We start from the raw sequence: 14,424 nt of genomic DNA on the forward strand, positions 1-14,424 counted from the left end.
AGCCCTGTTTGTTTTTTGTTTTGGAAAGTACTGGGGTTTGAACTCAGGGCCTTGTACTTGCTAATCAGGGCCTCTACCACTCAAGGTATTCCTCCAACTCTTGTTGCTTTGTATATTATTCAAGTAGGGTCTCATGCTTTTACCCAGGCTGGCCTTATGCCTGGATCATCCTCTGTCTCATCACAGGATTACAGCTATGTGCCACCATATCTAATCTTTTTTTTCTTTATTGAGGTTGAGTAATTACATACATAATATTTTTTACATTCACACTTATACAGGTCACCATATATAATCAGTATGTATGTATGTATGTATGTATGTATGTATGTATGTATATATGTATGTATATATGTATGTATGCAGTGCCAGCCCTGGAGCTTGAATTCCACTGTCCCTTATGTTTTTTGCTTGAGGTTAGTGGCTCTACCAACTGAGCAACAGCTTCATTTGTAGCTTTTTGATGATTGATTGAAAATAAGTCTCAGGGACTTTCCTGCCTGAGCTGGCTTCAAACCATCATCCTCAGATCTCAGCCTTCTGAGTAGCTAGGAACACAGATATGAGCCATCAATGCCTGGCTAGTCAGATTTTTTTAATTGCATATAGCTTAAAATGTACTTCCCATGCTCAGATTTCCATAATAATTGTGTATCACATTGTGCCTTAAAAAAAATGTATTGTGAAGCCAGACACAGTGACTCATGCCTGTAATCCTAGCTACTCAGGAGGCTAAGATCTGAGGATCAAGGTCAAAGCCAGCCAGGGCACACCAAAGGACCTGAGACTCTTATCTCCAATTAACCTCTAGAAAAATGGAAGTGGGGCTTGGCTCAGGAGTAGGGGGGTATACCCTACCCCTAGAGAGCTCACGGACAGCCTCCAGGCCAAATCAAGTCCCATGCCCCCCGCCCCACCAAAAAAAAAGAGGCTCAGGGATAGTGTCCAGGCCTTGAGTTCAAGCCTCAGGACTGGCAAAAAATAAATTCAGTTGTACCAGACATTAGTGGAACATTCAAGGGGCTGAAATCAGGAGGGAGGCCCACAGTTAGAGGCCAGTCCACACAGCTTTTTAGACTCTATCTCAACAATAACAAATTGGGCATGGTGGCACATACCATCATTGGAACTCCACTGGAAAAAGTAAACAGGAGGACCAGGGTCCTAACAGACCTGGGTAAAAAGGAAGACCCTCAAAAATAACTAGAGCAAAAAGGCTGGAGACATTGCTCAAGTGGTAAAAAGGCCTGCATAGAAATCAAGAAGCATGATTCCAGTACTGCCCTGCCCCAATACTTTACTTGTGATGTAAGAATGGCATACTGCTCTTAATTGTCATGTTTCCTGTGTCCATTTAATTTAGATATGAACTAATTCCTGGCCTTTGTCTCTCCTGATAGTGCTTTTTTTTTCTTCCTATAGAATGTTTTGTACTTTGTTTTTTCTCCTGCTTATTTCTACAAGTTTAGGTTTAACTTGAATAGTTTGGGGAAAATAGTGCAAAGATAATGTGTATGTGTGAAAGATTGTTTTTGGAGTCGAGGTCTTTCTAGGTAGCATAAGCTGGCCTTGAACTTAAAATCCTTCTGCCTCAGCCTCCGAAGTGCTAGCAGAAAATGAGTTTGAAGCTTTTATCAGTGGGTGATCTGAAGGAGAGAGTAGCTCAAGTGGTAGAATCTTACTCTTGAGCAAAATAGATCAGGGACAGTGCCTAGGCCATGAGTTCAAACCCTAGAATTGGCACAAAGTAAACACATAATTATAAATACAAATAAACAACAAACTGAATAGGTGGGGTTCCCCCCCCCCTTGTATAATGTTAGAATCCCTCCCAGAGGATATGCAGAAGCACAGCTTGACTGTAAAGAGGAGGGATCTGGGCAAGTGTGTGGAAGACTTGCCCCCTCAAGCATTTGCCCCTCAGGAATCTTGGACACACCTCCATTACCTAGACTAAGTAAATTAGCAAACTGGCTCCAGCCAGACTTAGTAGATAAACAGTGACAACGTCACCTATCAGAGAAATCTTTGGTTTCTTTTGTAGCTCTGATCACAAACTTGGAACTCTGTTGCTCTGTGTATGTGAACTTTTATTATCTATCTCCTTCCTCTGTAGCCAGTGTGGTTTACCATTCCTTGCCTGAGGATTAACGGAGAAAGCCCTTCCCTTCTGTGTGAGAGCCTGCCTGGTAAGTATATGGACTCCATATTTGTAGAAAGGGCCAAGGTAAGGAGCGGGTATTAAATAGAATTACCTGGGGATTATAGGCTACACACTGGAATCCAAGACCTGCTTGCTAGTTTGGAATCTCCAGGTCATCTCAATGCCTGGGCATGCCCCTCAGCTACCTCCCCTTTGCTTAATATTATTTGACCTTGACCTTGGGCAGGTGGGCTGCTGCAGGGAGTCCAGCAGGGAGAGCAAATCCATTCTGTGGTTGGCCGCTTCAGCCATTCCTGTCCTATCTGGAATTTTTCTTTTAATTGTTCTGAGGGTGGAACCCAGATAAGTATCTATCATTGAGCCCCACCCTCCCAGCACCCCACCCTCTCTATGTGCTTGTACTAGGGCTTTAACTCAGGGCCTGGACACTGTCTCTTAGCTTTTCTGCTCAAAGCTGGTGCTATGTCACTAGCTTTGTGACAGAAGTTGAGTCACTACTTCTGTCTTTTTGCTGGTTAGCTGGAAATAAGACTCTTTCAGATTTATCTCTCTGGGGGCTGGCCTGGAACTTGGAGCTTCAGATCTCACCCCCCCCCACCCCGAAGTAGCTGGGATTACAGATGTGAGCCACCAGTGTTGGGCTTCTGTGGAGCTGTTTCCAGTTCCCTTGGTTATATACCAGAAGTTAAACAGCTGGGTTACCTGGGACTTCTTACTATGGCTAAATTGTTTTCCAAAGCAACTGCATTGTACCAAGGCTCTCATGGTATGTTGGGTCCTATGCTAGTGGGGAGCTTTTAGTGGCAAGAGGTGATGGCTCACTCAGCGTCTAGGAAGAGTGGGCTGTGCTAAGGACGAAGTGGATTGCTACCTGTGGCTGAGTCCCTTCCCAGAAGGCTGCAGCAGCAACCAATCAACAGCCTCCAAGAGGGACACAGGATGGTCTCCTGTCACCTACATCAGCTTGGCCTTTCTTGAGCACATGGAGTGTTGTCCTGCTTTTTGCGCATGCTCCTCCCTCTAAGGTCTGTCAGCTGCTGACTGTGTTGTCTGATGTGCTAAAGTGTATCAGCCTCCAGTTTATGCTGCCATCCTGTGTTCCCTCCCTTCTTCTTCTCCCCCATTTTCTCCTTCCGTCCTCTTCACCTTCCCTGTGCTGTCCCCGTCAGCCCAGCCTGATCTCAAACTTACAACCTCCCTGCCTCCTCCTTCCAGTCTGCTGGAACTAAGGTTTTTGATACATCATACCTGGCATGTAGCATTTCTTTGAAATATTTACCACTTTCTGATATGATTTATTTATGTGTGCCCTTTTGAGTTGTCTGTCCCCTTTTCCAGTCCCTGCATCTTCTAGAATCTGAGATCTGTGAGAGCCATCTGTCTTGCTTCCCATCTATCTTCTATGTTAGAATCCATGGCTGAGATGATGTCATGGTTAAAAAAGAAATGAAGGTGTAACTTTTGTTGTTTGGTGCTGGGGATAGAAGAGGGCCTTGTGCATGTTAGGCAAAAGCCCCCCAATTCTTCTGAGAGGGTGATTTTCATCCAAACAGTCCATGGTCTGAGAGTCCAGGGTCCCCCACCCTTTCTTAGCTTGCTGACCCCTCCCTCCTGTGGGCGGTTCTGTGCTGTGGTTTTAGATAGGACCAGCCTAGGCCCCATTTCCTGTCCTGTGTCTGTCAGCATTTCTGCTCAAGCCGCTGATATCAGTTCATTCTTGCTGCCTTGGGTTTGTAGTTTTGTTTTGTTTTTGGCAAGGGGGCTGTCCCTTACTTTCTTGCGAAATCAGTTACTCATGTGAAAGAACATTTGTTCTCTTTTCCCCAGAATTTCTAGATGTTTTGGGAGTAATGGGCAGGATATTTTAGGTGAGTTACTCTGCTATATTTGCTGGAAATGGATTGCCTTCAGTTTGCTTTTTTTTTTTGGTCAGTCTTGGGGCTTGAACTCAGGGCTTGGGCTTTTTCAAGGCTAGAGCTTCTACCACTTGAGCCACAGCACCACTTTTGACTTCTTCTATGTATGTGGTACTGAGGAATCAAACTTGGGTCTTCGTGCATGCTAGGCAAGGACTCTACCACAAGGCCAAACTCCTGGCTCCACCTTCAATTTGCTTTTTGTTCTCTATTTTTATTTTTCTTGTGAGACCCAGTCTTGCTGCAGGCTGGCCTAGAACTTGGATCCTCCTGCCTCAACCTCCAAAGTGTGGAATTACAAGCACATACCACCATACTGGACGTCCATTTCTTTTCTCTATGTGATTCTAACTGCCCCTATTTTATATATGTTTTATCCCCTCAGCTTCAAATCCTTTTTTGTTGTTGTTATTTTTTGCCAGTCCTGGGCCTTGAACTCAGGTCCTAGGCACTGTCCTTGGGCTTTGTCAAGGCTAGAGCTCTATCACGTGAGCCACAGCACCATTTCTGGCTTTTTTCTATGTATGTGGTACCAAGGACTGTAACACTGGTATTCATGTATCACTCTACCACTAGGCTAAATGTCCTGCCCTTCAAATCCTTTTATGACTTACAGCGAACGAACATGGCACAGGTCACATGAGGCTCCCCTTTGTCAAAGCATTTATGTGTGTGCGTGCGTGCATGCGTGCATGTGTATGTGTGGGTGCACACACATGAGCACTGTCCATGAGGTTTTTCTTATTGCTCAAGGCTAGTACTCTACCACTTAAGTCATAGCTCCACTTGCAGCTTCACTGGAGATAAGAGTCTCATAGACTTTTCTGCCTGGGCTGTTTTGGAGCTATGGTCTTCAGATCTTAACCTCCTGAGTAGATAATAGGACAGGCACGAGCCGCCAATGCTCAGCCTTGGTCAGAGATTCAGGTATTTTTGTAACCAGCCATCTCACAGAGCATGGACCAACCTAAGCCAGGTGATAGCCAGAGTGACTGAACTAGCTGGAGCATGAGCGGAAGCAGACAAGCACAGATGGACAGGGAGTCTGATTGAGGTGCAGAATCATAGAGGGACATGTCAAAGGAAGCTCTTTGTGCAACTAATAAATGCTTAAAAATACAAGGGAGCTGGGAACGTAGCCTAGTGTTAGAGTGCCAGTCTGGCATTCACAAAGCCCTGGGTTGGATTCTTCAGTACCACATACACAGAAAAAGCTGGAAGTAGCACTGTGGCTCAGGTGGCAGAGAGCTAGCCTTGAGCAAAAAGTGTCTAGGGACAGTACCTAAGCCCTGAGTTCAAGCCCCAGGACTAGCCAAAACAACAACAACAACAAAAAAACCAAGGGGCTGGGGATGTGGCTTATTGGTAGAGTGCTTGCCTAGCATGCATGAAGCCGTAGGTTCAATTCCTTAGCACCACATAAACAGAAAAGGCCAGAAGTGGTTCTGTGGCTCAAGTGGTAAAGTACTAACCTTGAGCAAAAGCTCAGGGACAGTGCCAAGGCCCTGAAGTTCAAGCCCCAGGACTGGCAAAGAAAAAAAATACAATAAAAAGTTCTTTAAAACTTCCAAAGGAAGGAGGCTGTTGGCTCACTCCTGCAATTCTAACTACTCAGGAGACTGAGATCTGAGGATTATGCTCTGAAGGCAGCCGGGCAGAAAAGTCTATGTGAGTCTTATCACCAATGAACCAGCAAAAAGCTGGAAGTAGAACTGTGGCTCAAGTGGCAGAACAGCGTTAGACTTCAGTGGGAAAAGCTAAGGGACAAGGCCCAGGCCCTGAGTTCAAGTCCCAACTCTACACAGAAGAAAAAGGAGGAAAAGGAGGAGGACCAGGAAGAAGGGGAGAAGGCTGAGGTGCAGGGGGCAAGACAGTGACTTCTGCCCTTTTGCTGAGTGCCTGTGGGTGGGGCGCACTCCACCCGCGGGTGGGGCAGACGCCACAGCTGAAGTACAGTACTTACCCTGAGCAGGCTCTGCCCAGGGGCTGATGGGTAGCAGCCAGAGGGCTATGGCGTTTCTAAGCTGCTCTCGGAGCAGCTCAGGCACTCATCTGAGCATGGATGTTGCTTTCCTGCCTCCACATGTCCACTCCTCCACGGTTCTTACTCTATAATTACTCAATAACTGGAAAGAGTTTAGGCCTTAAGTAACATCACTGTCATTACTTTAAAACTGCAACTTCATGCCTTTTGGACTTTCTTTCTCTCTCTCTCTCCTTCCTTCTTTTCTTCCTCTCTCTCTCTCTCTCTCTCTCTCTCTCTCTCTCTCTCTCTCTCTCTCTCTCTCTCTCTCCCCCCCCCCCGCCTCTCTCTCTCCCCCTCTCTCCCTCTCTCTCCCTCTCTCTCCCTGTCTCCCTCTCTCCCTCCCTCTCTTCTCCCTCTCCCTCTCCCTCCCTTCATTCCTTCTTCCCTCCCTCCCTCCCCTTTCTTTCTTTCTTTTTTCTTTCTTTCCTTCCCTTCCCTTTCCTTCCTTCCTTCCTTCCTTCCTCCCTTCCTCCCTTCCTCTCTCTCTCTCTCTCTCTTTCCCTCCCTCTCTCTCTCTCCCTCCCTCTCTCCCTCTCTCCCTCCCTCCCTCCCTCTCTCTCTCTCCTCCCTCTCCCTCTCTCTCTCTCTCCCTTACTTCCTTCTTCCTTCCCTCCCTCCCCTTTCTTCTTTCTTTCCTTCCTTCCTTCCTTCCTTCCTTCCTTCCTTCCTTCCTTCCTTCCTTCCTTCTTTCCTCTCTCTCTCTCTCTCTCTCTCTCTCTCTCTCTCTCTCTCTCTCTCTCTCTCTCTCTTTTTCTTTCTTTCTTTCCTCTTTCTTGAACTGTGTAATTCTATGACCAGAGTCATCCAACCTTCAAAAGCCTTGAGGCTCTCCATGACAGGGTGTCATGTAGCCAGCCAAAAGAACATAAGGAGGTGGCTCAACAGGGACCAGGATGAAGAGCCCTCTGGATACTTTGCATGAAGAAGGGGAACGTAGTATGTGTAGCATGCACACACACATATATGTGGAGAGACGCAGAGTACCACAATTTGAACAGTCTTGTTTTCTAGGTGGGTGCTATACACCATCTCACCGGGTCAATTGTTTTGTTAACAGATTTACTTGTGTACATAGGTGAGTGTATTTGTAAATCTATATAGCCTGTGATCTACGAATCAACTTGCAAGGTTTTGACTTTGGCATTATTGCGATATACATTTTTTTTCCAGTCCTTCTTGAACTCAGGTCCTGGGTGCTGTCACTAAGCTTCTTTTGTTCAAGGCAAGCACTCTACCTTTGGAGTCACAGTGCCACTTCCACCTTTTTTGAGTACTTTATTGGAGATGAGAGCCTCCTGGAATTTCCTGTCAAGGAAATTCCTCAGATCTCAGCCTCTTGAGTAGCTAGGATGACAGGTGTGAGCCACCGGCGCCCAGGGAGACATACATTCATGAGGAACTGTTTTCTTGATTATTGTGGCTGCTATTGTTATTAGTGTGTGTTGGCATTGGGGCTTGAATTCAGGGCTTTGTGCTCTCACTTTGTTTTGTTCTTCAAGGCTGGTGCTCTACCAGTTGAGCCACAGCTCTACTCTGCATTTGGCTTTTGTTGTTAGTGGTGGTGGTGGTCATGGAGCTTGAACTCTGGGCCAGGGTGCTGTCCCTGAGCTCTTCAGCTCAAAGCTACAGCCCTACCCTTGGAGCCACCGTGCCACTTCTGGTTTTCTAGTGCCTCATTGGAGATAAGAGTCTCACAGACTTCAGTGCCCTGGCTGGCTTTGAACCGAGATCCTCAGATCTCAGCCTCCTGAGTAGCTAGGATTGCAGGGATGACATATTAGCTTGTTAATTTGGAATTTTAATCTTTTCCCTGGCTACAGGTCTTCAGGACAAGTTTGTCTGGCCATGCTGTGCCCAAGGATTTCCCTTGTATTTCCTTAGTATCATTAAAAAAAGGGAAAGAGATAGGGCTAGGAGTGTGGCCTAGTGGTAGAGTGCTTGCCTAGCATGCATGAAGCTCTGGGTTCTATTCCTTGGTAGCACATATACAGGAAAATCCACAAGTGATGTGGCTCAAGTGGTAGAGTGCTAGCCTTCAGCAAAAGAAACTCAGGGACAGAGAGAGAGAGAGAGAGAGAGAAAGAGAGAGAGAGAGAGAGAGAGAGAGAGAGGAGAAAAAGAATAAAAAGAGGAGGAAGAAGAGGAAGAGACAGAAAGGAAAGAAAATACAGGTAACTGCTTCCCAGCCAAACTTGGTACAAGGTGCCTCACCCAGTCACCTTATGATCAGGAGCGTAAACAATTTCTCCCCTCAGTGTGTGTGTGTGTGTGTGTGTGTGTGTTGCCAGTTCTGGGGCTTGAACTCAGGGCCTGAGCACTGTCTTTGGGCTTTCTCATTGCTCTACCACTTGAGTCACAGCAGCCTTCTGGCTTTTTTTCCTATGTATGTGATACTGAGGAATTGAACCCGGGTCTTTGTGCATGCTAGGCAAGCACTCTACCACTAGGCCAAACTCCCGGCCCCATGATTGTGTTCTGAATGTGTATTTTGACTTAAGATAATATTTTTGATGGGTTTATCAGGACATGACTCCATTGTAAGTTGTAGGATACCTATATGTCTTTTACAAACACACTAAAAAAGTGGTGACCATTGAAGCTGGGCAGGAAGGTTCAAGCCTGTAATCCCAGCATTCCACCAGCCTGAGGCAGGAATATCTGGTGGCAAAAAGATCCAGAATTGGTTTGTTTTTATTTTTATTTATTTTGTCAGTTGTGGGGCTTGAACTCTGGGCCTGGCTGTTGTCCCTGAGCTCTTCAGCTCCTTGGAGCTATAGCGCCACTTCCATTTTTCTAGTGGTTAATTGGACATAAAGAGTCTCATGGCTTTTAGTGCCCAGACTGGCTTTGAACCTGGATCCTCAGATCTCAGCCTCCAGAGTAGCTAGAATTACAGGTGTGAACCACCGAGCCCAGCTTCCAGAATTGTTTCATGGTCCACCCCATAGACAATTCAAAGCCAGCCTGGGTACCTGAGCAACAGCCTGTCTCAAACAACAATAATAATAATGGCAATAAATACTACCTCTGAGAGAAAAAGTGGGTGAGTGAGAACTTCTCTGGCTTTTCTTTGTACGATCTGAAAAGAAAGGAAGAAAAGAGGAAGGAAAGCAAAGTCTATCTCCAAGCCGACCTAGGAGAATTGGCTGAAGAAAGCCTACCCAAGGGGCTCTCCACAGCGGGTTGAGGAGTCCACTGGTCCTGGCCCGGCCCAGTTGCCACCTGAGCCAGCATAAGCCATGGCCTTCCCACAGGTAGATCTCTTTAGGTTCTTGGTTCTGGACTGGGCTTGTAGCTCTGTGGTGGATAAAGTGCTTTGACTGTGTGAGAACTTGGGTTTGATCCTCAGTAGCACCGTATGGAAAATTAAATAGAAAATATCATACACAAAGAGTAACATAAATACACGTATAAATATCAGCGTGAGAGTCCAATGTGGTGTTGAACTCCTGTAACTCCTGGTATCTAGAAGCAGACTGTTTGCCTAGCTACTGCACATCCTATGTTCAAACCTCAGTATGGCCAAGATAAATGAAATTAAGAAAATAAACAAATACCAAGCCTGTCAAAGCTGTGGGCGGGGCTCAGTGAAGAGGACCTGCCTAGCATATACCAGGCCCTGGTTTTGCCCCTCCTAGCGCTACAGAAATAAATAAATAAAGCAAAATAGCAATTGAAAAAAAAAAAAAGAAGAATGTGGAGGCTGGATGTGTTGCCTTCCTCGCTATGTTGTTAAACCTTTGGCTGTGAATATAGTGACAAGAATATTTAACATCATGACTCTTCTGTTTACACTTGTAAATCTTTCTGTATTTGAGATAAAAATTTTCAGAAACAATACCCACAAGGCCTCTGCAATCCTTGTGAAACAATTATATTATTAAGTCAGGGAAAAAAATGGGACATAGCATTATTAGTATACTCTTCATTTGCCTAAGAAGACATCACACACAGACACAAATCCTTGTGTAGTGATAATGGTGTCAGTGGTTTCCCTGGAAACAGAAGGATGTGCAATGATATGGGGAGAGATTGATGTTTCACTACTTACCTCTCTATACCTTTGAGTTCCTACCATTATGTATTTTATGTATTTATGCTGCTGATGTTGAACCCAGGGACTTCTTTTGCTCAAGGCTAGCACTTTACCACTTGAGACACTTCCAGCTTTTTCTGCATATATGGTACCCAGGAATGGAACCCAGGGCTTCATGAAAACTAGGCAAGGACTTTACCTCTAAGCCACATTCCCAGCCGATAGTTTGGATCTTAACGGTCCCCACATGCTACAGGCTTAGTTGCTGGCCAGCCTTTGGCACTTTGGGGAGATGCTGGAAGCTTAGCCTGTAGAGCAAGTTAGGTTGTTGGGGGGGGGGGCTGTCCTTGAAGAGGGCATGCTCATTGAGGGGCATATCCTTGGAGAGGAGTGATGTAGAGAAAGATATCCTTATAAGGGGGCGTGTCCTAGGAGTGATGTTTTTCCTGCTCTGAGATGAAGTTTCCTCTGCCAGATGTCTCTTTCCATAGTATGCTGCCTGGCCACAGGCTCAAAAGCAATGGTGGTGGTAGTGGCAGTGAGTGTGGAAGTGACCACAGTTTAAAACTAGGCCAAAATAAACCTCTCTTCCTTTTCAAGGTGTTTTTGTTGTTGTTTGTTCGTTTTGTTTTGTTTTGTTTTGTTTCCAGGCTGACCTGGAAATTGCAATCCTGCTATAGCTTCCTGAATGCTGGAATTATAGATGTATAACACCATGCCCAATAAAACTTACCCTTTAAAGAGAGTTGCAGGATTATCCTCACTATTTAAGATTGGAATATTTGGGCCGGGAGTTTGGCCTACTGGTAGAGTGCTTGCCTAGCATGCACAAAGATCCGGGTTCGATTCCTCAGTACCACATACATAGGAAAAAAAGCCAGAAGTGGTGCTGAGGCTCAAGTGATAGAATTCTAGCCTTGAGAAAGTCCAAGGGCAGTTAGTGTTCAGGCCCTGAACTCAAGGCCCAAGACTGACAAAAAAAAAACAACAACAACAACAAAAAAAACACATTTTATCACCTTGAAGAGGGAAGCCCATCCCCCAGTCATTTGGCAATTACTATATCTCTAACCTGTTTTCTGTTTTTTGTTGTTGATGTTTTGTCGGTTGTGGGACATGAACTCTGGGCCTGGGTGTTGTCACTGAGCTCTTCAGCTCAAGGCTACTGCTCTACCTCTTGAGCCATGGCATCACTTCCAGTTTTCTGGTGATTAATTGGAGATAAGAGTCTCACTGGCTTTGTAGTGCCTGGGCTGGCTTTGAATCTGGATCCTCAGATCTCAGCCTCCTGAGTAGGTAGGATTACAGGCGTGAGCCACTTTGTCCCGTCCTTGTACATGTTCTATGGCTAAGCTACCCACCCTGCCCCTGGCCCTCAACAAACTGTCTATTCTGATTAGTTGTTATAAATCAAGTCATGTAGTATGAGTGGGGCTTCTTCCACTTACCATATTGCTTTGCACTATGATGTTGTATATAAGAATTTCTTTCCTTTTTCTGGCCACCTAATACTCCATGGTGTGGAATGGATAAATCACTGTGTATAATGTCTCACCAATTGAGGCTCATTAGGAGAATATTTCTGGGCTCTAATGAATAATGATGCTGTCAACATTTCTGCTCAGGTTTTTGGTCCCCTTGGACATTTGCCTGGGTCATAAGGCATCTCTGTGACCAGTTCTTTTCCAGTTGGCTGGGCTATTTTTCAGTCTCACCCACAATGTATGAACATTTTTCCTACATCATGCCAATACTTTTTTCTTTTTTCTTTTCATTTATGTGGTTTTGAAGAATTGAACCTAGGCAAGCACTCTAGCACTAAACCACATTCCGATCTAGTGCCAACACTTTTTATTTGAGACATCCCACAATGGCTACTTTTTAATACATTTGATAGTAAATTAATTCCCCCCCCAAACCCCACAAGTACATTGAATGTCTCACAAAGCAACAGGTGGGTGCTACTCATGACTGTAATCCCAGCTACTCAGCAGGCTGAGATCTGAGGGTCCTGAGTTGAAGCCAGCTAGGTCAGGAAATCCATGAGTCTCTGATCCCTAATCACGAAAGAACCAGAAGTGGACTTGTGGCTCAAGTTGTAGAGCACCAGCCTTGAGTGGAAAAAACGAAGGGCCAATGCCCAGGCTCAGAGTTCAAGCCCCAGCATGTGTACACACACGCATAGACAGACAGACAGACAGACAGACAGAGAGCAAGTGAGCAAGCAAGCCATCGCGAGCGAGCGAGCGAGAGAGAGAGAGAGAGAGAGAGAGAGAGAGAGAGAGAGAGAGAGAGAGAGAGAGAAAAGCAATCAACTAGTAAGGAGTTGGGCTTCAATTTCTCCCAGGCATGGAGAGACACTTATAGGTCAAGAGGCAAGACAACTTCCCTGCAGCTAAGATAAAGGCTAATTCCAGTTGGCTCTGGTACATCCCTGGGGAAAAAAAAAAAATCCCAGGTTGGCCCAACCCTCATCTAGATTGAACCAAAGCATCATGGACAAGGTTACTCTAGGTCAGAATGGCTGAAAGATGATGAGCTTTTTTTTTTTTTTTTCTTGGCCAGTCCTGGGGCTTGGCACTGTCCCTGAACTTCTTTTTGCTCAAGGCTAGCACTCTACCACTTGAACCACAGCGCCACTTCCAGCTTTTTCTGTTTCTGTGGTCTGAGGAATTGGGGCCAGGGCTTCATGGTGTTGTAGGCAAGCACTAAAGCCACATTCCCAGCCCAACAATGAACCCTATAGGGTTCTTTTCATAGGGTTCTTTTTAATTAAAAAAAATTAAAAAAAAAAAAGTATTTCTTGGGTCCTAAATCCCATCCTTGTCTGTCTGTCTGTCTGTCTGTAAGGAGAAGCCTGGGCAGAGCATGGAGATGGTGGTTTACCATCAGATCAGGTATCCATTCCTAACTGTCACAGGTCACAGATTGTAGGCATTTGCAGGGTCCAGTTTCTTCTTTGCAGGGGAACTTCAGCTGCAAGAACCACGTTGAGGCAAAACTGGGAGGAAAAACGGGAGCCAGACACTGTTTCTTCCCAGTCATCCCTGGCTAGGGCAGGGCCTGCCATGTGTTACCACTATGAACATCGTGGAGGGGACTCGGAGCACTGCACAGGCTTCCTTAACATTTTCATGTTAGAAAGTGGAGGCACAGAAAGTTCAAGAAACTGGTGATTATTACACAGCTTTGCAAGTAGCAGAACAGGCTTAGCAGGTAAAGCACTCAAGTCCTATGGCTTTTTTTTTTTTCCTCCATTGTGGGGATTGAACTCAGGGCCTCAGGCATGTTAGGCGGGCTCTCCACGATTTAGGTCAGGTTCTCAGCTCTTTTCTGCTTTTGAGTTATTTTCTCAATTCACCTCCATGGCAGCCACCACAGATGAACACTGCTTTGCCCAGTTTATTGATGAAGATGGGCTCTTGTTAACCTTTTGTCTGTCCTCACTTGGAGATCTGCCTGATCTCTCTTTCCAAGTGGGGTGTGTGTGTGTGTATGTATGTACACACACTCGTGCTTGAACTCACAACCTGGACTGGTGCTGTATCACTTGAGCTACATCTTCACTTTTAGCTTTTTTTTTTTTTTTTTGAACTGGCTAATTAGAGATGAGAATCTTCCTGGGCTTGCTTCAAACTGTGGTCATTGATCTCAGCCTCCTGAGTAGCCAGATTACAGCCATGTGCCACCAGCACCTGGCAATTCATGCACTCTTAACCACTAGTATGTACTGCCACATGGTAACATAGGCAGAATGAGGCCAGGCATGGTACATAGAGGTGTGTAATGTCAGCTGTTGGGAGACTGAAGCAATAGGATGGCATTTGAAGCCAGCCTGAGCTACTTAGCAAGACTCTGACTCAGAAAACCAAGGGCTGGGACTGGGAGAGCAGCGTCTATAGCAGGCCCTTGGGCTATCCTTCTCCCTGAGCTAACCTTGAACCTCAGTTCTTCCACCTTCTCAGTAGCTGTGAATGACAGGTGCAAGCAACCCCTTCTTGTCCTCAACTTTTTAGTTTGGAAAGTTAATTGATCTTATTGGCATTGGAAGCCAGCCTCACATTTGACAGGTAGGCACTGTGCCACTGAGCCATGCCTCTAACCCTATTTTGGAAAATTTCTTGTCTTCTACAGAAGATATTCAAGACTAATAGAATAGGGTTGGGGGTGAAGCTCAATGGTTAAGCCCATGTTTGGCATGAATGAGGCCCTAGGTTCAATCCCTGCACCATCTCACCAACAAAAATGAGAGTGAACACTAGTGAATGCTAAACTCAGCCTG

Source organism: Megascapheus bottae, chromosome 18 (assembly GCF_031878675.1).
Source record: "Megascapheus bottae isolate mThoBot1 chromosome 18, mThoBot2.hap1, whole genome shotgun sequence".
Lineage (NCBI taxonomy): Eukaryota > Metazoa > Chordata > Mammalia > Rodentia > Geomyidae > Megascapheus > Megascapheus bottae.